The following is a 27,048-nucleotide window of genomic DNA, read 5'->3' as shown; positions in this document are numbered from 1 at the left end:
TGGGATACCAAAAATTATTTTACACTTTTATTTTGGCACCAAAAATTGAATACACTTTTATTTGGACAAAAATTCACCCCCAAATCTATTACACAAAAATTCACCTCATCTATCTCAGACCTCCCTCGCATCTCTCTCTCTCTCAGACCTCCCTCGCATCTCTCTCTCGCACACCTCTCTCACACCTCTCTCACATCTCTCCCTCACACACCTCTCTCACACCTCTCCTACATCTCTCCGTCACAACTCGAAGCTCATCTCGAAGGCTTTCTCACATCTCGAAGGCTTGAAGCTCATCTCTCTCATTTGAAGCTCGATTGAAGCGCGATTAAACTCGATTAAAGCTTGATATAAGGTAAAACTCATCTCTCTCACTCTTCAAACACTCCTCTCTCTGATTATTTGTGAGTGCATGTAAAATTTTTGTGTATTTTTTGTGCTTTTTGTGTTCTTTTGTATTTTGTTTTTGTTTTGTGTTTTGTAAAATTAGTAGGTTCTTGGTCTGACTATTTCTGAGAATTTTGTTTTAATTTTTTGATATTTTAAAGTCAAAATACATTGTTATTTTAAGTCAAAAGTGCCATGTTCTTGGTCTGTTTTTTGTGTTCTTGTTGTAATTATAAGTCAAACTGCCCTGTTCTTGGTCTGTTTTTTTGTTCTTGGTTCTTGTTGTTGTCTGATTGTGTTGAAAACTTAAGTGAATTTTGTGGTTTTGTTTCAAAAAATTTATGTAGAAAATGGATGTTGAAGGAGAGAAATGGGTAACACTTCCCAAGTACAGTGATAGATATAGGAAGGGAGTTGAAGCTTTTGTTAACCAAGCATTTTCCCGATATGCCGTAGGAAACGAGCTTAAGTGCCCTTGTAAGAAATGTGGTAATCGTTTTTGGAGTGGTGCTAAGGCTATACACGAACATCTAGTCTGTAATGGTCCTTGTCCCCATTCCGTTGAATGGATTTACGATGTCTCAACCCATGAGATAGATAGGGTTGCTGATGAGATGGATATTAATATAGGTCTAGGTCTTGGAGATGAATTTGATGCTATGATACATAATGCATATGGTACTAATGACGTTACTAACCACGTTGGTAGAACAGGACTAAACGATGACGCAAGGAAATTTTATCGCCTTGTTAAGGAGGGTGGACAACCGTTATATCCCGAGTGCAAAAAATTTAGTCGATTAAGTTTCTTAGTTAGGCTTTATCAACTAAAGTGCATTCATGGAGGCTTTATCAACTAATTATTATTTGATCCTTTTTTTTCAGATAACAGATTATGAGAGGAAAAGAATGTTGCAGATTGAAGAAAATAAAAAGAAGTTGAAGGAGTTGGGAATAAATGCGGAGAAAGATAAGAAAGGCACAAAAATCACTCCACCTGATGATGATGAGGAAGTTGATAGGGAGTACATTCCCGAACATGATAGCTTGTCCGATGCTGAAGAAGAAGATATCTGAGTTTTAACAAAGAAAGCTGAGCAAGTTGGTAACAAGAAAGCAAAAAATAAGGTGACCATTCTGGTGAAAAGACCGAACACACGTTCAAGGGCCACAGCTCCTACTAAACCCACTGAAAAATCACCCCAACAACCAACTCGAGAATTAACCCCTCCACTGCCACCTCCCCCTCCCTTACCTGAAGTTACATCACCATTCTTCCCATTGAAAGTGGCTCCTGCCAAAAAATTCAATAATTTAGGAATTGGTACGATGGAAGCTTATGTTTTAATGAAAGAATGTCAAAAGAACCTTGAAAAAGATAAAGGGCTAGGGGATGCTCGTGGTCAAACATCTGAGCCACAACCTGATGAGGAACTGAGTGATGATAATTTAGGAGGTCAATTTCTATTTCTTGATTTTGGCTTAATTCTATTGTTAATTTTTTTTCTTGATTTAATTGGCATTCAACTATTAATTAAGTGTTTTGTAATATATTTAGGTGCACCCAAGAATAGAAATCGTCGAGGACCTAAACTCATGAATGACGTTTACAGAAGAAGGCCTGATGAAAGAAAGGTCATTAAACTGAATTACGAGCTTCAGGCCATCGCTGATGATGACAAGGTCCTCTCTGAATTTACCAACTTTTTAGGTACGTTGGCTAGGCAGTCTGTCCCACTTGATTGCCTCTCTTGGCATAAATTTCCTGAACAGCAGAAGAAAGAGCTCTGGAGTTTTGTTAAGGTAAACCGAAAACATAAACATGATAATTTACTATGGTATTTTGTACTGTCTTTAGGTTTAGATCGAGTTGCACTAATTTTAACTAATTTTGCTAGTCAAAATATGATATTCCTGAGGAAGAAAGGACGTACACATTGCGAACAATTTGTGCTTTGTGGAGGCTGCACAAAAGCCGATTTAAGAAGAACCATTATCTTAAGTATGATAATGACGAGGACAGACTCAAAAATAGGCCAAATGTTGTTTCAGTCGAAAAATTTAAGATTTTACTTAAATACTAGGGGGATAAAGACGTGAAGGTATGTATTTTAAATATTGAACAGCTAGCCAGTACTCTACATCATGTTGGAAATTAATTAATTGTTTGCACATTATTGAATGATCAGGATCGAGCTCAGAAAAATGCTAAAAATTGCAAGTTAATTGTCGAAACGCACACTGCTGGTCGTAAAAGCTTTGCACAAATTGGGGAGAAAATTGTATGTTCATAATTATAAAATCGATGTTTTTTATAATCTATTTACGATTTCATAGGTTCACTTTTTCTTGTGAATTTTTCTTGAGTTCTTGGTTTATTTTTGTAGAAAGCAAAGAAAAAAATGTCACATAAGCAACTAGCTCCCAAGGATGAAATTTATGTGAAAACCCGTAAACGAAAAGAAGGACGCGAATACATGGTAATTTAAATTACTCATTTTCAGTTACAGGGAGCAAGTCATTTTAATTTTCATTTTTAAGCTACGGAACATGATACTAATGTTTTATACCTGTTAATTTGGTAGACTACATTGGTTGCTGAAGATGGCAGTGGGGACCAAGCTGGTAAAAAACCAAGTCATGGACCGAATTGGCTTCTTGGCAGATCGGGGAAATGCAAAAAAAAAAAAGCTCAGCAGCTAAAAAATCTAGGCAGTACTGTGCCTACTGATGTCACTGACTTGAAAAACACAATAAGGGAGGAACTCATGGCTGAAATGCAAGCGATGATAGAAAGAAAGGTGTTTGATAAAATGACCAAAGTGGTGGCAAGACTTGGAGAAATCAGTCCAGATTTCAGCGACATTGATGTTCAAGAGCTTTGTGCTGCTGCTATGGATGAAAGCGAGGATAGTGATCATGGTGATGAGAATTTGGAGGATGACAATCAGGTGGACGGCGAACAGGATGATACTGAAACTGCAATTTCTGATGAATGATGCTCAGTAGTTTTATTTCTATGTGCATACTTTTGGTACTTGGTCTTTTAATATTTTGGTCCAAGAATATTGTTGCTGATGTTTAGACTATTATCAGTACTTGGTTTGATATTTAGACTATTATCAGTACTTGGTTTGATGTTTAGACTATGATACAGTATGTGGTTTGTTGCCACTTGTTATTGTTGGATTTGCTAAATTGCAAACTGGAATGTGTTTTCAGGATTTTGACAAGTATTTGTCAGGTTATTATAATCACAAACAGCATATTGCAGTTTTACCAAATAAAAGTGTTGCACATAAATGTTGCCATATACATTTAAAGTATTACACTAGGAGATAAAAATGTTGCAAGCACATGTTACTAAAAACCCAAAATTTGTTACAAATAGTATAAAATGTTGCAAAAAATGTTACAATAACTCGATTTTGTAACATTTTAAATATAAAAATGTTACACTAAAGTGTTACAAAGTTCTATTGTAACACCCTTAAATGTTACAAAAACATAAATAAATGTTACTAAAACTCCATTTTGTAATATATTTACATATTAAAATGTTACACAAAAGTGTTACAAGATCAATTGTAATAATTTAAAAATGTTACAACAACAGGACAAAGTGTTACAAAAAAGCTCTATTGTAATAACCAAGAAAGTGTTACAACAGACTAAAATTCGTTACAAAAAGGGTCTATGGCAACGGCCGCAAACACAACGCTGGTTTTTGGCAAATATGTTACCATAGATTCTATTGTAACACATATTGGGTCTACTACAACGCTTCTTTGGTCTTGCAATAGGCCATATTTGGTGTAGTTCCAGTTTAAAATAGCTTCAATTTTCGCTGGATCCACTTAAATTCCTTCCATACTGATGATATGTCCTAGAAATTGTACTTCCTTCAACCAGAATTCGCATGTTGAAAACTTCACACAAAGTTGCTCTTTCCTTAATATTTCCAGTATCATCCTTAGGTGCTCTGCATGCTCGTCTTCAGTCTTTGAATAGATCAAGATGTCATCAATAAATACAATGATAAACTCATCTGGGTACTTCTTGAATACTCGATTCATCAAATTCATGAATGCTGCTAGTGCATTAGTTAGTCCAAACGCCATCACAAAAAAATTCGTAATGTTCATATCTCGTTCGGAACGCAGTCTTTGGAATATCTTCTGCTTTTATTTTCAATTGATGATAACCTGATCGTAAATTGATTTTCGAAAACCATATCGCTCTTTTCAGTTGATCAAATAAGTCATCGATTCGGGATAAAGGATATTTGTTCTTGATAGTTAACTTATTCAGCTCACGATAATCGATACATAGTCGCATGCTACCGTCTTTTTTTTGCTCTATCTTTAATTTTTAGTTCTTGAAAACATTTTTCTCACTTGTCCATACGAATTACTTTTTATTTCTTTTATCTATTACGAAGGCATATTCATCCAAGTAAAGCCTCATGCACTTGCAGCAACTTATGAATTCTACTAGTGTTCATACCTTTTCCAAATTCCTCATTGCTTTGATTTCGGATTAGAAAGTCATATCAAAATTTAACTTAATCTAATTGGAATTGATTTCCATCTAACTAACCATTAATTGGTAAAATTAACCGATTAACTTACTTAATTGATCAATTATACCAAGTGATGACTAGCTAAACGAAATCAAAGACCAATTATATATAGTCGGATTGGCTGTAACAATCTCTTTCAAGAACCGAGATCACAATTATTTGGAGTATCAACATGAATATCAAAAACACGGAAGTATACTTTCTATCTTCAAAAGTAGGGTAATTTCTGAAAATTTGGGCAGCATCTCCTTTATATTATTGACTACCAGTCGGGCTAAAGCCGACACCAATAATCAATCAAGCAACCAACAGTCATTCAAACAAACAACAATCAACCTTCAAATATGCCAATTCACTGCCACCTTCTAAACTTATTATGTCACCGCCGCATATAACACTAACCAGTACAACTCATATTTTAGTTCAACCTAGGATTATAGCGAACAATTTTAATGATACAATGATCTTTCTCATACATTCTGATTATAACATAATATCAATACTAAGTATAATTATAATTTATTCTAGAATTCTTCTAGTTCATGTTTCAAATCAAACTCTCTATTTAACAATTCGTCCATCCTTGGCAATATACACTTGTTCTTATTGATTAACTTGTTCAACTTCTAATGTCCAACACCTGGTCTCAACAAACCCTCTTATAATCTTGCGAATGAGTTCATTTAGTTTTAAAGCTTCACATCTTAAAAATTGTTGCTATCAAACTACCATACCTTCATCTCCCCTTATATCTTTCCATATTGAACCTTCTTTTCTGACCCAGTTATAAGCATCAATTTTACCACAACTCACTTACTTGAATGTGAAAGCCCAATTATTCCTTGACGAACGCACTCAAAGTTTATTCGTAACCAGCATTACTTCGATCTTAAATCTTCATGACAAATATCTCCCACATGATCGAGGTATGCTTCATTTTCACAATGTGTTACTCGATTATCTGGTTATTATTAAGGATTTCTTCATTCGTCTCCGTTGTCCAATCGCTCATTTGCCCAAGCTGATACATGCAACTTTACTTTCTCGTTTCTTTAGTTAATTTACCTCATACGATTTGCTAATTACTCCAATTCATGCTAAAATCTCATACTTGCAATGTATCATGTATGCAGATCCCCGCCTTTTATTTGATGTCCTCGCAACTATCGCGCTATCGGCATAATGATTCTTCTCTGCACGTAAATGTTCACCATCCATCGGCTTGCAATTGTCCATACTAATTACGTAACTTTATCTGCTACACAGGTTCATTTTACTTCCTTTTTAAAACATTCGAATGATAGACCTTACACAAGAAGGAATTTGTGTATATGATTCTGATTGAAAACTTTTTATAAGGGATAAGAGTACAAGAAAACAATCGGAAAGATTCATGAATAAACAAATCAGGAGTGAGGAAGAAAGAATGAATAATGATTTAAATAGGAATGAGGCAACCATATTAGTACTCAAGATGGCCAGTCTATCATACCATATGGCACACGGCACATGATTAGGTGGCGTCCCACCAGACTCTTTGTCATTTTGACAAAGCATCACAATATAGCACTGCTTGTCTCGATCAAAGAGAAATATTTTTTAGAAAAGAAATAATTTGAAAGGGATACAATAAATTTTCTTTCCTTTTTATCTCATATATTTATCATTGATAGAAACTCACACGTATTCAAGAATCAAGAAGAGTACATGCAATTATAGAAGGAATGACATCGTTGGTCGTTATCTATGTTTCGCTTATGCATACTTTCAGGGCTCGTTCGAGTAACAGATTCCAGATCCACGTCAGATGATAGATTCAGAATATCTTCTGGAAATACTTTTAACGTTTTAACAATCTGAACATAATTGTCTTTTCGTTGAATATACCGTCATAACTTCTTGCTTCATCCCTGCCATGTAAGTTTTGTAATTTTAGCATCATGATTCCATGTTTGATACTTTAATAATTCGACCATATTCGCATTCTTTCGGAATATGTAATCATAATCTCTAATTTCTTCTATGTAGCGTAACGTAACCATTAATCTTGCAATGCCTCGACTCCGTCGATAGAAATATTCTTCTTCTTCAATCGTCTGGAAGATTCCTCCATTTTCTTTAATCATCCTCGAGCTTCTTTTGGGTCAATGAACCTATTTTAAACTTTAATAATTTCATAAATTGGATAAATAATATTTCCGCACATTGATTTGATGGTTGATATTATTAAACAAGGTTTGCACTCTTCTTTCGAGAAAATTTTAAACTCCACTATGTTAGCGGCTCTACTTGGTCCTCTGATTTAACAATACTAAACTCGATCAAATATTCTTCCGGGTAATCTACTACTTATAGCGGGTGCTGAAAATTTCTCGTGCCAACACTATAAAAAATTACGCTAAAAAATTTGTAACATTTTGGCACGAGAAAACAACAAGAACTCAAGTAGTAATTTGACAATCCAAAATTTTAAAACTCATTTTGTGTAAAGATCTTTTAGAAATTCTATTAAGAAAATCTTCTTTGAAAACTAGTTTTAGAATTTTGAAAGTCAAACATCTGGTCGTCCTTACTATATGAGTTCGGTTGCTGTTTTCTTCCACCATAACAAGATACTTAATTGAGGAAATAACCACCTAAGGGTTCATTCACTTAAATATCTCTTCTTCTTTTATTGAATCCATTTTGCCTTCGCTAGTCGCCGAGAACTTCATTTACCGCTGCATATTACTTCTTCCGTAACTCTCACTCCAATGCTAACATCTAGTACTATCTTTGATATTTTCATCGTCGTCCTTGAAGTTGTAGTTGCAATCGATTGGCGCAACTCGATGTTCTAGTTCGTACATAAGGTCGTATCTTTTTGTTAATCTTCAGTATATCTAATAAGGTAGATATCATTCCTTGCGCGGCGCCCGAAAAATGATAAGAAGCTCTTTGCCACGTTGGTACCTTCAACTCACGACATTGGTTCTTCGTCAGCTTCAATCAACTCGTTACCTTCAGCGTAGAGCTCGTCCTACTACTTAATTCTAAGTTAAATCGTGCCAAAACTCACCTAGCCTCTCTTACACGAAGTTCTCACAAGACTCAATTGTATTTTTCTTTAAAATTACATGAAAAGTAGGGTAACATATCCAAGTACCTCTCGGCACTGCATCCTGCCATCTCATCCTCTCCTCTCTCTCATTCTGGAACTGCTGGTCGACAACTACCTCATCCATAAACTCCTGCTGAGGGAACTGATATATCTCATACACAGGGACATAAATAGCCAATGGTGCTGGAATCTGCGGCTCTAACTCCTCCCACTCTGGTGCAGGGGTTTACTGGAAACTGCTCTGGTGCGGGTTCCTGTGGCAATGGTGGTGGTAGTGGTAATGGAGGAAACGCCTGAAGTGACGCTAGTGTTGGTGCTGCCACTGGGTCTGACTCGGTCCGCTTCGAGTATGATGCTGAAGATGCCATCTAATATAATAACCATAACAGAAGAGAATCAAATCACAACCCTAGAACTCACAAACTCCTAATCTAATAAACAAACAACCCTAATACCATTATTCCTATCTCATGTGATCTTCCTATCTTATCTTAACTCTAATGTTCTTGTTTTCAAGGGCCAAAACCTAAGCTCTGATGCCAACTGTAACACCCTCCAAACCCGGGGTATATTTTTGGGGCAGTACTAATATTAACTACTCATTAATCCTGCACAAGCGGAATATAAATAAAATAATTACCCCGAACTACTACTACTCAGGATCTTTTCAAGGTTAAGGATTGAAAACAAGAACAACAAACCAACTTTATTACAAACCAGTTTAAACAATTTATTTCAAGAACTCTCTTTGTTACAAAACTTTATTTTATTTACATTTCTCACTAAACAACTTTAATTCAACCCATTACTATTACTTATCCTGCTACACCTGATCTGGTAACTCAAACCTCTCTTTCGGGATAGGGACAAACACCCTTGGTATAAGAGGGGGACTCGCTTCTTGACTATACAGGTTCTGATGGGTTTCATTCTCTACCTTGACTGGAAAATAATGGGAATAACAATAAAAGAGGGTGAGCCGAAATTGCTCAACAAGCCTGCCACAATATATGTAGTATAAAGAGAGAAAATAAATGAATGATAATCTGATGGTTTGAACAGCCATTTGTATCTGCATCGAATAATAATTTGCCATTACTGGCGAGTGCCAAATGAACAAGACTGGAAACAAGAACCAACATATGCATTATAACCTGCTGATCAGTCAGGATACAGTGCCGATCTATACCCAACTACATAGACCCAACCAACATAAGGGGTACCCAGGTAACTATGGCCTCATAATCAAGGGTCTGGTTATTACCCAGCCCGTATCGTAACCATCAAGTCCAAAGCTCAACATCCGGAACAATCGGAATGCTTTTGATGTATCCCAATATCAGGATATATCAGAGTATATATAACAAGGTAAAAGTATTGGAATATGAATAGAGGATTCAATAAATTGGGAGAAATCAAGAATCGAAATGAAATAGAACAAGAATCAATAATTGGGTATCAGTGTATATGAACAAGAATTATCAAAGTATAACTGATATGAAAAGTGGGATATATTCACTATTCTGAACTTAGAATAGGGAAAAACTTGCATGACGCGTACTTAACCTTGTTTGACTCACCGCCTTCTATTCCTTGCTTGATTTGCCTTATTGATACGGAATTTATCATAGAAAGATATTCGTTTAGATAACTTACTTCATACGTGTATCTCGAATTGATACCACGTAGCCCTAATCGTCTACCCATACGATCTTATCAGACTCGCATATATAAACATATAATTATATAGCACATGAGGTTCACATAACCACGTAAATCACATAGCAGATAGCACATAAGGCACATAATTGATTTTCGACTCTTAATTATTTTTAGAATCGATACTAGACTTGTACCTGTATGAACTATCTCTATCTGGTTTGATTTATAATTATTCGAGATTTATTAGGCTCGATTCGATCCCTAACAGGGTCTACAATCAATTAACTATCACAAGACGACTCACTTTCGAAAGGAACTATAATTTATAATTATTTTTAATGAATTCGTTTTATTTTTCTGAGTCTAAGGGTCTTCGTTTTACTCAAATCGGACTAACGGTTTAATTACTATGAATTAAACAAGATTTAATTAATTAATAATCAATTATAAATAATTGATTATAATTAAATAATCCTTAATTATATTTTTAAATAATTATTTAATATTTATTGTATTTTAAAATAATTAATCCTTAATTATTAGGATTACTTACAATTTATTATAATTACTCGCAAATTATTATCAATTATTCTACTAAATCAATTATTTACGAATAATTATTCGATACGAATAACTATTGCAACACTCTTCGAATAAATAAACTATCGCTTGATTAATAATCCAACTTATCAATTAACTACGCGTATAACTACGAGTTACTCTTATAATTCGATCAATTATCGAATTATTTTTCGAATTATTTGATATATTTAATCTTATTCATTAATTACTTAATTATTAAATAATAGATAAATAAATAAATGAATAATTAGATAAATAAATAAATAATTAAATAAATAATCAATTTCGAATATCTAAATTAATAAAATTATTTAGAAATTATTTATAACATTTTTCAGATTTTAAATCTGATTTTTATTAGATTTTTAGAAATATTAAAACTAATTTTCTGATTTTATAAAAATAAATTAAATAATTAAAATTCAGAAACAGAAAACAGGGAAAGGGATTAGGGATTTTTGGATCGAAACCGGGTCGAACACCGGGTTGAAACCGGGTCGAACCGGGTCGTCCACGAACAGCCACCGACAACGACACCGGTGGAATCTCCGGCGAGTGCAATCGACCAAAACATAGCGTTTTGGTCAAGTTTCTTCCACGAGTTTCGTTCCACAATCAACCACAACAGTTTCCCCGCCTTCCTCCTTCTTCTTTCATCGTTCCCGAAGCCGGACAACGAAGAACGCCGCCACCGCGGTTCCCCGACGAGGCCCAAACCTAACTTAAAATCACGCAAATTCGGTGTCATTCAATCCTAAATTTGACGATCTACACACTCGTAACCACCAAAACAATTAACAATCAACTAAAATAAAAACCCGAATTCAAAGATTAAACCTGAAATTTCGACTTAAAATTAACTAATTTAACAACAAAATTGATTACAGAATCGATTAGAGAATTTAATAAGCTTCAATTTGACTACTTACATGATCGATTTGGATGTCGGAATCATTTCGAATTTGTTCTTTGATTCTTGCTGCTATAAACCCTAATTTCAGAGAATTGGGAATTTTCTTGAATTTCTGATTTTTTTTATGATTAATTAACTAATTAATTAACAGTAAATCAGCTATTTATATTTATGAAAATAATACCCCTAAATAAAATTAAGGGTCCAATTATACATCTAATAAAAATATTTGGCCCCAATTTTTATAATTTTTGGGTATTATTAATGAATTTTTTAAATATCCAATAAATACAAAATATATGCCAAAAATTTCCAAAAATTGTGAATATTACAAAAATGCAAAGAAAAATGATGTTTATACTTTCATGATCATATAAAAATAAAAATGTGATTTTTTCGGGTTTTTGACTCTCGAAGGGGTCTGTTAAAGTCGTTTTTTCACGAAAGAGGTAAATTTGTAAAACGTATAGATGTTCAGAATATCAATGTGATATAGGTCATTTTTGGCAAAATAGGGCAAATGATTTTGTTTGAAATACGGGCTTTTAAAACACTGTTTGAGTTGTACGGATTTTGAAATAAAACCTATAACTTATAATAAAATACTTAATAAATATCTGAAACACATTTCGATCGAAATAGACAACACGTAGCACATAATAGTCACGGTTTTATGACTCAACACACTTAATCACATAATAATACATATAATTATCTTTATTATAATATTATACAAACGTAATTTTCTCGGTCGTTACAGTAGGGTTGATAGAAAAAGCACTAGTGGAAGCTGTCAATTTCTTGGACAAAGACTTGTATCCTGATATAGCAAGAAACAACAAAATGTGTCAACTTCCACAGCTGAGGCTGAATACATAGTTGTTGGAAGTTGTTGTGCTCAAGCTTTGGATTATAAATCAGCTAATGAACTATGGCCTAGTGTTACACAAAATTCCAATTATGCGTGACAATACTTGTGTTATATCTATTGTGGCTATTCCAGTTAATCATTCTAGAACAAAGCACATTGATGTAAGGCACCATTTTATTAGAGAACATGCTACAAATGGTACAATTGAGCTCATTGTTGTTCCAACAGAAAAACAATTAGTTGATATTTTTACTAAACCTTTGGATGAAGCTACTTTCACTAAACTTGTAGTTGAAATTGGAATGCTAAATTATTCATCCTAAAGGCAAGAACTCAGCTAATATTTTGCAGTAGATTGATTTCTAATAAATCAAAATTAATTTGATTTAATTGGAAATTAACTGGAATATGAGTTATAGATATTTCAGAAATCTCTGTATATTTATTTTTCAAAATTCAAAATTTAGCTTGAAAATTTTCAATTCTGAGAAAATTGTCTAAATGTTAATTTAAATTTTCAATATGTGAAATTAGCATAAGACATAATCAAAAGGAACAAAATATTTATAAAAGTGAGTTCTCGATAAGTCTAATTGACTTCTCGACAAGTTATTTTGAGACTTCTCGAGTGAGTTCTTGATAAATCATTTTTCTGACTTCTCAAAGGACTTCTCAACAAGCTTTAATATGACTTATCGATAAGTCATTGTAGAGATCTCGATAAGTGTTAATTCACAGAGTTCTCTACAAGTATAAATTTTAGACTTATCAACAACTTAGAACTATGATAATTTAATTTAACAAATTATTTTGGTAAAATACTTTTGATAAAATCATTCTGATTTTATTTTGATTTATACAAATAAAAATTAGAAAAATTCAGTCCATTCAGGACAAACTGGGTATTTATTTGACATCTCGATAAATCATTTTCTAGTTCTCGATAAGAGTCAGGAAAGTGACATATCGATATGTATCTATTCTCTATATATGACTTCTCGATAGGTAAATTCCAAACATTTATTTTGAGTTCTCGATAAGTCATTTACCTTTTTCTATAAATACCCAGACATCTCGACATACACCTCTTTACGCCTTCGAGATCTCTCAGTGACCTAATTTCTCCAAATCCAAACCGTTTTCTCTCATTTCAAACTTTTTCTCTTTAATTTTCTTACCCACTCAAATTCAAACCCTTAAAATGGCTTCAAACACAGTTAGAGCTTTTATCCCAAAAGAGGGCACCAACTATCTTGCATTACAGATACAAACCAAGCTCCTGATAGCTTCAAGAGCTTTGTGAAGTTCCTTTCTGAGATATATTTTGCAGGTGCTCTAACTGCAAATCCCATACTGTACTTGGATGTTCTCAGTGATTTCTGGAACACAACTGTGGTGAGGAGAGTGGTGCATAAGAACCAAGCTATTTCCATGGTGGTTAACTACTCCATTCAAGGCCAACAAGTTGAGTTTTTTGAGAATGATGTCAATCTGGCTTTGTCCATCCCTACTGACAATATGGTGGAGGTTTCAACTCAAGATGAGCTAGCTGAGTTCATGGACTTCATCAACTACAGTGAGAGGATCAACTTGGCAAGACTGAACAAGAAGTATTTGAGGAGGGAATGGTCTTTCCTTTTTGACTCAATTGTGAGGTACTTCACCTGCAGGAAGACAGGGTATGACAACATTTTAATTATTGTTCAGAAGCTAGTGTTCTCCATGGATCACAAAAGACACCTCAATGTAGGACTACTAATAATGGAGGAGCTTAGCACCCGGCTCAAAATGCCTTTGGCATCAAGGGGTAAGAAAATCTTTCTTCCTAGGTTTATAACGTCTGCTTTAAATCATAAAGTGCATGACATTCATTTACTTAATGGTATAGATATGACAAAAATAGGCAATTATAAATAAGTGTCCAAAATTCTATTTGGCTCACTCATTACAAAAAACAAGGTACCTGTAAGTCTTAGAGTTACTCCATTTATATTAAAGAGATTCAGGACTTACCCAATGCCTAACATGAGATCAACTGTTCAATCTAGTACAGTTATGGCTCATGTCCTTATGGAAGAACAAACACGGAAACACCAACAGGGGCCTTCCCAAACTGAGACCCTTCCTTATTTACCATTAGAAGCTAGGAAACCAAACACTGCATCCTCTCAAAATGGTGAAGTGAGTAAAAAGAAGATAAAGCAGGAACCTCTAACTGAGATAAATGAGAGTGGTGAGGATCAAATTCCAATAGAGTCCAACCTGGTCAAGAAACCAAAGAAGGCAAAGAAATCTGAGCTGACCTCTCATTTGGCTACCTCTGCATCCTCCCAAGAGGATGTAGTTACAAAAGGGGGAATAGAACAGACTCTAGGGGAATTCTCTCAACAGGGTGTCTCTACTGAAAAGAGAACTCTCCCTAGTGCACCTCGTAAAGAGTCTGCACCAACACTTGAACACATTCAAGTGTATGAAAGAAGGAATAAGGATGGCACACACACAGAGAGCACATCTTTTGAAGTTCCCTCTTCTATTCAGGGGGAGCTGCCAACACTCAATCCTGAAATTACAAATGTTATATCTAAAATTTCTTCTGCATACAATGAAATACTTGAATCTAATTCTCAAGCATTGTCAAAATCAAGTAACATGGTTCATTAAACTGTGCTCACCACCCAGGAACCACATCTAGATGGTGAGAGGCTACTGGATGAGGTAGACCTTGATGATACCATGAAAACCACAGGGATTTAATCAGTTTTGACTAAAGACCTTGTGGATGTTACTCAAGTACCTTCATGTGCTAAACAATCTTCACAGATTGATAGGTTTGAGGGTAGTACTCCTGAGGGGGAGCTATCTAAATCCTCTCCAATTCAGTTGAAGGTTCCTCATGAAGGAACAACTTCCTTCAAAATCCTAGCTGAGATTGCCTTAACAATTGAAGCTAGGAGTCCAATTATCAATGAGCCTATTATAGGGGAGGCAAGTCATGCACATTTAAGTGCCAGTTCTTTTGAAGAAGAACAAGGGTATAAGGCCATCGTACATGACAGTAACCTAGTCAAATCCCCTCCAATTCAAATGGAGGTTCCCACAAGTGGTGAACAACACACTGTCATAAACACAGTACCTACTGTGAGTTCAACTTTGATTCCAATCATAGGGTTACCTGACCTCTCTCTACCCTCAACTTCAAATAAATCTGACATACCTTCAACATCGAACCCCTCTCAACAACCATCACACCTAATTCACCAGTGGCTACAGGATGCTCAGGCTCAACCAATCACCATGAATGACCTTCTGGTAGATCAACTCTCTGGACTTGCCAACATCACACAACAGCTTCTTACAACAGACATGTCCAATGAGGAATATCAAGCAATCTTGTTGTCTTACAAAGAAGATGTTGAAAAGCAGCAGAAAAAGATTGTAAATGAAGTTGAGCAAGATCGTAATGTAGATGCTTGGGCTCTCAGTCTACAAAAAGTTTATGATGTTGTAACAGAAGTCTACAAAGCTCAATTCAAGGCTTTTCATCTCATAAGTGAAGCTCTACAACAGACCCTGGACAGTCATCAAGACAGGTGAAGAAGGTTGGTGAAGGAGAAACTGGATCAACTTGTGCCAACTCAAGTAGAAATCAAAAGTAAGTTCCAAAGATTTACTGATCAAATGACAAGGTTTGATATGACCAGTATGGAGCAAAGCATTAAGAATCTCAAACAATCATTCATAGCTCTTCATGAAGTTGTCCAGAGTCACATCACCAGTAACAATGACACAAGGGTCAAAATGGATCAACTTCATCAAGCTAGATATGAACCATTTTCTCTTTTAATGCAAGGGATCAAGAAGATAGTTCAAGATACTTTTGGTGCTCCTATCTCTTCAAGTTCCCAACAACCTCCTTCTACATCAACAAATCTCAAGATTCAATCTCCACAACAACAAGTTTTAACTCTCCAAGCCTCCAATGACTCACTCACAGCTCAGGTCAATGCTTTTACTTCTCTAGTACAGACTCAACAAAATGACATTAGGACCCTGGTAGACTCCCATAAACATCTTCAAATACAAAATTCATTTTCTTTGAGAGCTATTATGGGTGCCTTGAATGTTCCTTTACCTACTCTTCCTGAAGCTGTGAGTCTAGAAATTCCAAATCCACTACTCCTGCCTGCTAACAAGACTAAGGTAGAGATAGAAGCTACGATTCAAAAGTCCAAGGAAGCTGGTAAACCTTCACAATCTAAAGAGGTTGGAAAATCTACTACTCATTATGGTCAAAGTTCTATGCAATTAAAACTCTCTCAAGATGTTAGTAAAGACAGGCTCCAGAAAGCTGCAGTAGGACCTTGTCAAGATAAGGAGTTCAATGAATTACTGGCAGTTCTAAGAGTCTCTCTGGAAAACAACTACATCACTTACAAGAGATCTTTGGCCAACAACATTAATTTCTTAAGAGTGGTAATAGTAAAGGTTGACAACTTTTTGGAGAAGAGGATAGTATTCAATGTCAATGATTATGGTTTGGACAGATGTCTGTAGTTGTCACTCTCAAATCTTCAAAGTATGAGAGCATCCGAGATGGATGTAATAATTGATAGAGTTAATCCAGTAATTCTAGAGGATACCCAATTGCTCAAAGAACTCAAGAAAGCTCAAATAGCTGCTTTTCCTGAAGCCTATCTACATCCAAGCAAGGGAGTGACCTACATTTATCCATAAACTAAACAGCGCAGATACTTCACAGTACCGAAAAACTGTGTAAGGTGAAATACAAGATTAATTATAACATTGATAACTGGTTTAAAGAGGAAGAACTTCAAAACAGCTGAAGATGAGGAGATGATTAGAATACTGGGAAGATACCTACAGAATGTTGAGACCATGTTGCGAACTACACAGTTCAACATAACATATGGCAAGGATGATGATGAGCAGAAGAAAAATAAGCAAAAACCTTCTGGCTCAAATCCAAGTCAATCTTCTAAAGCAACCGACATCAAAGTAGAAGACAAGAAAAGGGATGATAAGAAGAGGGGAGATGAAAGGAGAAGGAAGAAGAGGGGAGATGGTGAAGGTACCAAGAAATATGTCCTACCAATTTATATCTCATAAACTCAAACCACTAAGCCTCCAAGATCAAACACTCAGCTATCTTTAACCTCTAAGCCTAAACTTCTGTACAAACAAACTGCAAACACTATACTCAAAGTACCAATCACTTCTAGCCAAACCACCATAAAGAAAATCTCAAACCTACCCTCATTTAAGCCACCAATCAAAACTCATTACAAGAATGTTGGGAGAAAATCAAAGAAGCTGCAAGTTGGTGAGGGGACTATATGTAATTGCTTTAATCAGACTGATTTTCTACCTTTAAATTGGTGCATCACAGATAATGACTACTTTTAACAATTAGCTGAAGAAATAGTTAAAGTTTGGGTTGTATCATTAAGAGAAGTCAGAATCTACTATCAGGATGGCTCCTTCACTCTACTTGGAAGGGAATTAATGGATACACTTTCAACCACAGAAGTTAAGAGGGTGATTAGCTTAATGAAGGACAAGGACACAAGTACAGGGGCATGGAGGGTTGTAATGTGTGTATGGCTAAAATTAAGAGATGAAATAAGAGAAAAAGAAAGGGCTAAAAAGGAAGAAAGAGATAGGAAGTATGCAAAAGAAATTGCTATATTTGAACAAAGATCAATTGAGCTCAAGGCTAAGGGGATGAGTAGAACTTCTAAGGATGGACACTTTCTAAACATACAGGCTGGCAGGTTCTCAAGATTCAGAGTTGGTTACTTGAATGGTTATTCACTGGATGATTGGCTCAAGCTTGTGGAAGCTCTAAGAGGGACTGAAATTATAGAGGAACTTCACGTACTTGTAAATCTAAAGGACCTCATTTGAAAAGAACCAGGCTATAAGAATTTTATGTGATGAATGTACTTATTAAAATCATGTAATCACTCAGTGTATAAAAGCTGTATTTGTTGTTCTGTCAGTTTAATGTAATTATTTAATTGTTTTATTGTAACTTGGGGTTAGTCTTGTTATCATGCATGAATTTGTGATAAGCAATCTTCTCACAAATTGGGGGAGATTGTTGTGCAAGACATGCTTGTATTATAACAAGACTACGTCACATTGACAACCCTAAGATTTAGTTGTATGATAGTCTAAATCTGTATTTTATATCATATTACTTGAGTTTGTAAAAATGTTAAAGATCAGACTGGAGTATTTTTCTATGAACAGTCTCAAGCCTAAGAATAAACTCAGGAAGAAGATCAACAAGATCATGCCTCATAGAAAAGATGAAGAAGATTGGAGTTGAATAAATATGTTTTAAGAAAAATGTTCTAAGTCAAGTTATCTACAAGTCACAGATCAAGGCATATATAGAAGTCATTCGAGAACTCCAGAATGACTTATCAAGAAGTCCAAAATGGCTTCTAGAGAAGTCTCGGAGATATCGATAAGTCAAATGAAGATGTGAAGATTGGAGATATCGACAAGTCATTTCTGCATATAGAGAACTCAGAGATATCGACAAGTCAAAATAAAGAAATGAAGATTAGAGATATCGACAAGTCAATTTCTCATTAGAGATCTCAGAGATATCAACAAGTCAAAATACATATAAAGATTTCAGAGATATCGACAAGTCATTTCTACATGCAGAGATTTGGAGACCTCGACAAGCCAAGTTCACTTATAGAGAACTCAGAGACCTCGACAAGTCAAAAACACTTATAGAGAACTCAGAGATCTCGATAAGCTATTATACTTATCGAGATGATAGTTCTCTATAGAACAAACTGGAGATCTCGATATGAACCTCAAGTACCGAATGCAGACAAGTTAAAGATTCAAGATTATCAATCAACAATGATCTAATCACTTAGATTAAAAAGTCTATAAAAGCAGCTTCAAGAATGCAAGATCATGGCCAAGATTAACTGACAAAAGAAGGTCACAGACCTACAAGATTTGCAAGGATTCACTAAGCCAGAAATGGAAAACTTTAGAAATAACTTAAAGTAGGGTTTAGTACATCTTATTGCATGCTGTGTAAACCTGTGTTTACTAATCTATAAAGTAAACACTGGTCCTTTGTTTTAAAGTGTAACAAACATATCTAAATTTTTTTGTACTCTCTCAAGGAAGAAGCTGAGTTTTTATATTCTTAAGAACCCAGGAATTGTAGCAAGACATACTTAATTTTAATACAAATTAAGTGAGTTTTGAAATACTGTGTTTATTGTGCATGTTCTTTATATTCTGCTAAACATAGTATTTTTACAATCAAACTGCTTTGTTCACCACCTTTCCAAATCAGTTTTACAAAGTCTAGAAATAAAGAAAATACATTCACCCCTGTGTTACACTCAATATCTAACAGTAGTTCCCAAAACATTAAAATGTGGGTCCCATGATGATCAACCCCATAGCCCCTAGGCTTGAATTTATGAAAAATATTTCTGGGTGGAGCGAAATCTATTTGTAAAAAATAATCAAGTAAAATCTCACACTTAGTACGACCATAAAATACCTCAAGCTCCGTTGTAGCATATTTTTTATTCTTCTTCCGCAACGGATCTTTTTTATCCAATTTTTTTTATATGTTCCATAAAAAACATTTTTTGAAATTCTTGAGTTGAAAACCTTGTACATTTCCAACATAAACCGGACATCCCATCTTCCCTTTTGTTGACCATCCACTAAGCATACCTAAAACGGGGAAATCATTAATTGTCCACGTAAGTGCCGCCTTCATGATAAAATGTTTCTTCAAATATTGATCATAAGTTTCAACTCCGCTTTGCCATAAAATAAATAATTTATTCATAAGGGGCCTTAGAAATATATTGAGATTTTTTTATTATCCGGACCGGGAATTAGTAGTGTCATAAAAATGAACGGTCTTTTCATACACATAGAAGGAGGTAGATTATTGACGACTTCTCACTACAACGAGACATGTCTTTGAAATGTAATAATCTCATAGTAAAAGAGAGTTTTGTGTAATTATTGTTACCGAGATAAGTAGGAGCTCCCGACTCATTGGCATTAGTGTAAAATTGAGAAGCATTAAAATTTGGAGATTATTCGGCATCATTCGAACTACTACCACCCCTCGTATCATTGAAGCTATAAAAATCTTGCCCGACACTATCTCGTAACAACCCATATATATCCACCGGTGGTTCCATAGTTGGTGGTACACGTCATCTACGATGTGATTGTTGAGACTCCGTTATTGATTTTTTCTCACCATGTGAAGTCCATATCGTATAGGAATCAAAAAATCCGGAATCGTACAAGTGAAACTTTATGGTCTCTAAATTTTCCCACCCATTATTTTTACAATTCTTAAAAGGACATAATGTCTTGTCATTTGTCAAACCAAACCTTCTTGCCGAATCTAAAAATTCTTCTACACTATTTTTATACTCTTCCATTATTGTAATGCGATCATTTTTCATACGGCGAAACATCCAATCACAATTTACATTTGACATCTTCAATACCAACAAACTACATTTCAATTTCACTTCACCATAAATTCACTATAAATCATACAAAATTCATAAATTAACATATCTCATATCAATGCATAAATTCATCAATATCATTTTTTCTAGAAGTAAATATAAGAAGTACAGATTAATATATCTTTATATATGCATATATTAAGCAATGTTATTTGCTCAAAGTAGATGCAAAACATATATACACATAAATCACACACGAAGTTCACTTTAACTACAATAAATAACAACGAATAAATTGAGTAAAGAATAATATTAAATAATTTACAATGAGATTAACTGCTTTCAAATGATGAGATTGATGAAAAAAATCTTCTTTTTTTCTTGTTCTTATTAATCTTAATTTTTTTCTTAAATTTTTATCTTATCTTCAATACATTAACACCACATAATACTAAAGCAAAATGGTGGTGGGTCCATTTTTAAGTCTGAACATATTTTCCCACCAAAAATTGTAGGAAAAACCTTTCAGCTAGCGGACCTCTTTCCTACCAGTATTGGTAGAAAATAACTCTGAATTATTAAAAAAATCAACGTCGAAAAAACATTTTATTTTGGATAATATGTGGACTGCTGATATGGAAGGTGGGGTCATGTCAATATAAATATTTAATCATTTCCTACCAATATCGATAGGTTTTACGTTCTTACCAAATATGGTAGGAAATATCTCTAAAATAATGATATTAATATTTTTTGAAATAAAATTTAATTATTTTAAAAAGGTGAGAGATGATGACATGAATGGTGGGGCCATTTTGCTATCATTTTTCGATCAAAACAACCAATATTAGTAGAAACGGATGTTCCTACCAATATTGATAGGTTTTGTTGCTTGCGTGTACAAAGTCTGGGCCCCATCGGGAGCAATTCTTACCAAAATTCTCCTTGGTAGGAAATAATGGAGCAATTCCTACCAGGATTCGTTGGCAGGAATATCTTGGTAGAAAATATAATTCTGTTTATGTGACAGTGGAATCAGAATTCTGCCAGAGTTTAAATCAGCGAAATACACTTAATAATAAAAAATTTAAATGTTGTTAAGTTGTCGATGAGCTTTCCTCAATCGTATTATTAGCGATACTAGATTTACAACCCGTGCATGCACGAGTTTACCTTAATATTTTATACTATTTATAATTTGAATTAAAATTAGTACAACTAACACAATACTAAAATTAATTAATATATAAATATAGGCTTACTATGAGAATTTTAATTTGAATGTGTATAATTCTAATTTTAATTAAATAGTACAAAAATATATGATTGATGTGATTTGAACCATTGACCTTATTAGTATATTTATAAATAACAATATAAATATTGGTTATGGGTGGGATTCGAACTCGAGAGTTTATTTGTAACCTTATAAATAAAAATAAAAATGGTTATTGCTGGCGGGATTCAAACTTGGGAACTTTGGTAATGTATAAAATTAATATATTTCTTTGCTTATTTGCTGGAATGATAACCCAAAATACATTACTTTCTGGCAATAACTGCCCAAAATACTGATTGGCGATACGTTCTGCCTAAAATACCCACAAAATACGCATTTAGGAGGTGCATATTGAACTTTTTAAAATTTTGTTAAGAACACGCATGTGGCACATGTGTGTTCCTTTTTTGAACTTGAGTGAATACGCATCATAAAGATTTTGAACTTGAGTGAATACGCATCATAAAGATGCATACTCTCACAAAGAAAAATTAGAAAGTAAACACGCATCTCCCAGACGCGTATTCAGTGGGTATTTTGGGAAGAACACCCCGCCAAACCGCTTTTTAGGCATTTGCCCCTAAATGGTGGGTATTTTGGTTTTTCACACCATTTGCTGTCGAGATTCGAACTTAGGAATCTGGGTAATGTATACATAATAATATAAATATTTATTATTTATAGGATTCGAGCACAAGACTGGTGATGTATTATTTTAGTATTTAGATCAACGGTCTTTATTATTTGATTAAGAAGATCTTACGGTCATGATTGAGGATAACCAACGCAAACTATAAAAAGTGTACCAAATTATACCTCATTCCAGTTATTATAGTATTGTATGTATAGATAGATAGCTTATGCATTATTGTTCGAGAACCTATTTTACAATATCACAAAGTTATAGTAACTTATTAATTAGAATTACATTAAAGAGTAATTCATAGAATTTTTTCCTAATATGCATAATAAGTATATAATAATATAAGTATAGTTTTTATTTTTTCAAGATAGTAAGTTAGATTCAAAATACCAGTCACTTTCAACCGAAGTTCAAAAATTCTTTAACACTATTTTCATGTAAAATTCATCTTCAATACAACTTTAAAATTTATATTATTCTGATGTCACATTAAAAATTACACAAATTTAATTTGATATCACACCAAAATTTGAGGGTTTTAATATATTTCAACATTACATGTACTTATTATCTACAATGAATTTGTTTCATCCCTATCCAACCAACTTTATTGTTTTATACTTATTTTTAGAATTTAACAATTTATATAGTAAAAGTAGGCTTCTCGGAAAATGGGGAACCGGTACCAAACTCGAATATCGCCAACCCTGCCCCGCTTAAATGGGAAAAGGAGCGGTAACGAGATTAAAATCTTACCATATTTAAATATGGGGCGAGTATGGTATTAACAATACTCCATAAATGGCTTTCTGTAATAACTAAAAAATAATGTAAGAGGTCTAAATAATGTTGCTGCAGACTAATAAAAATCAATGGCAATACTTTGGCGGTGTTAGTCTTTTCGCCGTTGCCCTAGTTAGCAATGGCAACATTTTTGACACCTACCATAACATCCTAAATTTGTATTGCAAAAAAGTACACTTTACAATAAAGTGGGCCCCACGTCCTAGTGGGGTCCATTTTCTTGTGAGGTCCACATTTGTGTTAGTCTATAGTAACACTTTTTTGAGCATATGGCAATAGCTTGTTTACTTATAACAATAAGTATATATTATTACCAGCAACACCTTGTTGTGGCTAGTGCAACACTATTCTTATGATCAATTAAAAATATATTGTTAATATATAAATGAATATCCTTGTCTTCCCAATCATAATCAAACACGAAACGAAAACACAAACTGCATTATTTAAATAATTCTAAGTACCAAAAGTTTACAACCTAAATGTTTTATCAATTAACTAATGTACATCTACATAATACCGATCATCAATGTAAAATCATAAATATAACATATTAAGCAACGACTACAGTTTTCATTGGCTTTAATTCAGCTGCTTCTGGTGTAGATTCAAAGTACCCCATCTTCTTCCCAATTTTTCCTAAAACTATCTTTCACTGCTCCAATACAACCTTGGCATTGTTGGAAAATATGGGTATAAGTCCCATATTGGTAAGTCATATTTTTTAGCATTATGACTAAAAGATGTGTGAGATATGATGATATTCTCTTAATAATGGAAATTATTATTTTCCATTAGAATTTGGCTCAAATATTATGGCATAAATTAATTTGATTTTGTTTCAGATTAATTGATATGGTGTATGTCTTGATATATTTAATCTGATTCTGTTTCAGATTATTTATGGAATAGAGTAGCTTGCAAGTATTACACCGATTCCATAATTAATGATATTTAATTATGGAAAAGAGTAGCGCACAAGTCTATCTACACCTATATAAACACCTCTAAGGTGTTAGGGTTAGACACACCAAAAACATATTCGCCTCTAAACACAAATCTCTCTCTCTCTCGGTTATAGTTTCGTGCCCGTTCAAGCTCGCTGAAGGTGCTCGTTATCCGTAACGCCGCCGCTACCTCGTTTTATCCTGGGAGGCTATCGACTCGCACATACGGTGAGAGGCGAAATAGCTTTAAGGAGACAGTTTCAACTGGACTCGAGGATCTCTCTTCTGTTTATATCTTTTCTTCCTCCGTTTGATTTCGTTTACTCACGCACACACTTGTTTGATTATTTGTATTAATCGCAGATTGTTTTCACAATCTTAAAGCTATTTATTTTATATACATCTGTGATTGATACATCTATATCTGCTTGTTTTGTTGAGTAACAGATCGATGGAGAACGAAACTGTGAACGATTCGATAAACATGACGGCTGATCCCAACGCACAGATCACTGGATCTGATGGGGTTCACCAGCAGCCGATTAACCCTAACGCACGGATTGTACGATCTGATGGGGGTCAAACGCCTGTTTGACATGTGCCTTCGGGACATGTGCCTGTGGGACACACTGTCATTGGACAGTTTAGTGTTCCTCTTGGACAGATATCGGCAGGATTCACTCCTCCGATCATACCTGCGGTGCCTACTGGTGTGCATACACCTGTAGTACAGACGCACGTACCATCTGTTCCACCCGTGGTGCCTGCTGCACCTGTTATGCCAATTGTGCCTGCTGCACATGCTGAAAAACCTGAGAAGTTCAACGGAACGAACTTCAAACGTTGGCAACAAAAGATGCACTTTTATCTGACCATGTTGCATATGGATCGCTTCCTTAAGGAAGAACCACCGTTGCTCACTGCTGAGAGTAACATGCAGACTGTGTATGCTGCTGATGCTTGGAAGCACTCCGACTACATCTGTCGGAACTATGTGTTAAATTGTTTGTCTGACTCGTTATATAACGTACACAGCGCGAAGCCAACAGCTAAGGTCTTATGGGAGTCACCTGACCATAAGTATAAAACCGAGGACGCTGGGGTAAAGAAGTGGATTGTTGGCCGCTTTCTTGATTATAAGATGGCAGACTCTAAGACTGTGGTCAGTCAGGTGCAGGAACTGCAGGTGATCATTCATGACATTCATGCTGAGGGAATGGTCATAAGTGAGTCTTTCCAAGTTGTTGCTGTTATTGAAAAGCTTCCACCTGGATGGAAAGATTTCAAGAACTACCTTAAGCACAAGCGAAAGGAGATGTCTATGGAGGATCTTATTGTTAGACTTCGTATTGAAGAAGACAACAGAGGGTCCGAGAAGAAAGTTAACGTTGCCACTGAGAAGGCAAACTTGGTGGAGCATGCTCAAAGCTCCAAGCCCAAGAAGGCTAATTCTGGTAAAGGGGCAAAGCTGGCACCCAAGGGAGGGATTTCGAAGTCGAAATTTCAAGGGAAGTGCTACAATTGTGATAAAGTTGGTCATAGGTCTTCTGACTGCAAGAAGCCCAAGAAGCCCAACAAGAAGAAAGAAGCAAACATGGTAGAGAATATCTCCAAGGAGATGGGTGACATAGACCTCTGTGCTACGGTCTCTGAAGTGAACCTGGTCGGTTCTAATCCACGTGAATGGTGGATTGATACTGGTGCTACTAGGCATGTTTGCTCAGACAAGGCGGTTTTCTCTAGCCTCAAAGCTTCCGATGCTGGTGAGAAGCTCTACATGGGGAATTCAGCAACTTCTACCATTGAGGGTGAAGGCACGGTGATCCTGAAGATGACCTCTGGGAAGAATCTGACTTTGAAGAATGTACTTTATGTGCCTGATATTCGCAAGAACCTTGTGTCTGGTTCTCTGTTGAATAAGCATGGCTTTCGCATTGTAATAGAGTCGGATAAAGTTATTTTGTCTAAGAGTGGTATGTTTGTAGGCAAGGGTTATTTAACTGATGGGCTTTTTAAGCTCAATGTAATGTCCGTTAAGGACGATAATGAAATGAAGAATTCTTCTGCTTACTTGCTTGAGTCTCCTAATTTATGGCATGCTAGATTAGGACATGTAAATTATGACACTTTATGACGTTTAAGTGCAAAAGAATACATACCTAAACTTACTATCGATCCAAAACATAAGTGTGAGACTTGTGTTGAGGCAAAATTAACGAGATCATCATTTAAATGTGTGGAAAGGAACACCAAAGTGCTAGACCTAATACATAGCGACATATGTGATTTAAAATTCGCTCCAACAAGAGGAGAAAACAAGTATTTTATTACATTCATTGATGATTGTACAAAATACTGCTATGTATATTTGTTGAAAAGCAAAGACGAAGCTATAGATAAATTTAAAATCTATAAGGAAGAAGTTGAGACACAACAAACTGAGAAAATCAAAACGATACGAAGTGATCGTGGAGGTGAATATGTTGAAGTGTTTGGGGAATTCTGTTCACAACATGGTATAATCCATGAGGTCACTGCACCATACTCCCCTCAGTCAAATGGTGTGGCTGAAAGGAAGAATCGCACTCTGAAAGAGATGATGAATGCGATGTTGTTAAGCTCTGGGCTCCCACAATCGATGTGGGGAGAAGCCATCTTAAGCGCAAATAATATTTTAAATATTACGATGCGCAAGAATAAGGATGTAAGTCCTTATGAAATGTGGAAGAAAAAGAAACCAAGTTACCAACACCTGAAAGTGTGGG

The sequence above is a fragment of the Apium graveolens genome, chromosome 2, assembly GCF_009905375.1.
Source record: "Apium graveolens cultivar Ventura chromosome 2, ASM990537v1, whole genome shotgun sequence".
Lineage (NCBI taxonomy): Eukaryota > Viridiplantae > Streptophyta > Magnoliopsida > Apiales > Apiaceae > Apium > Apium graveolens.
This window is presented reverse-complemented; position numbering follows the sequence as displayed.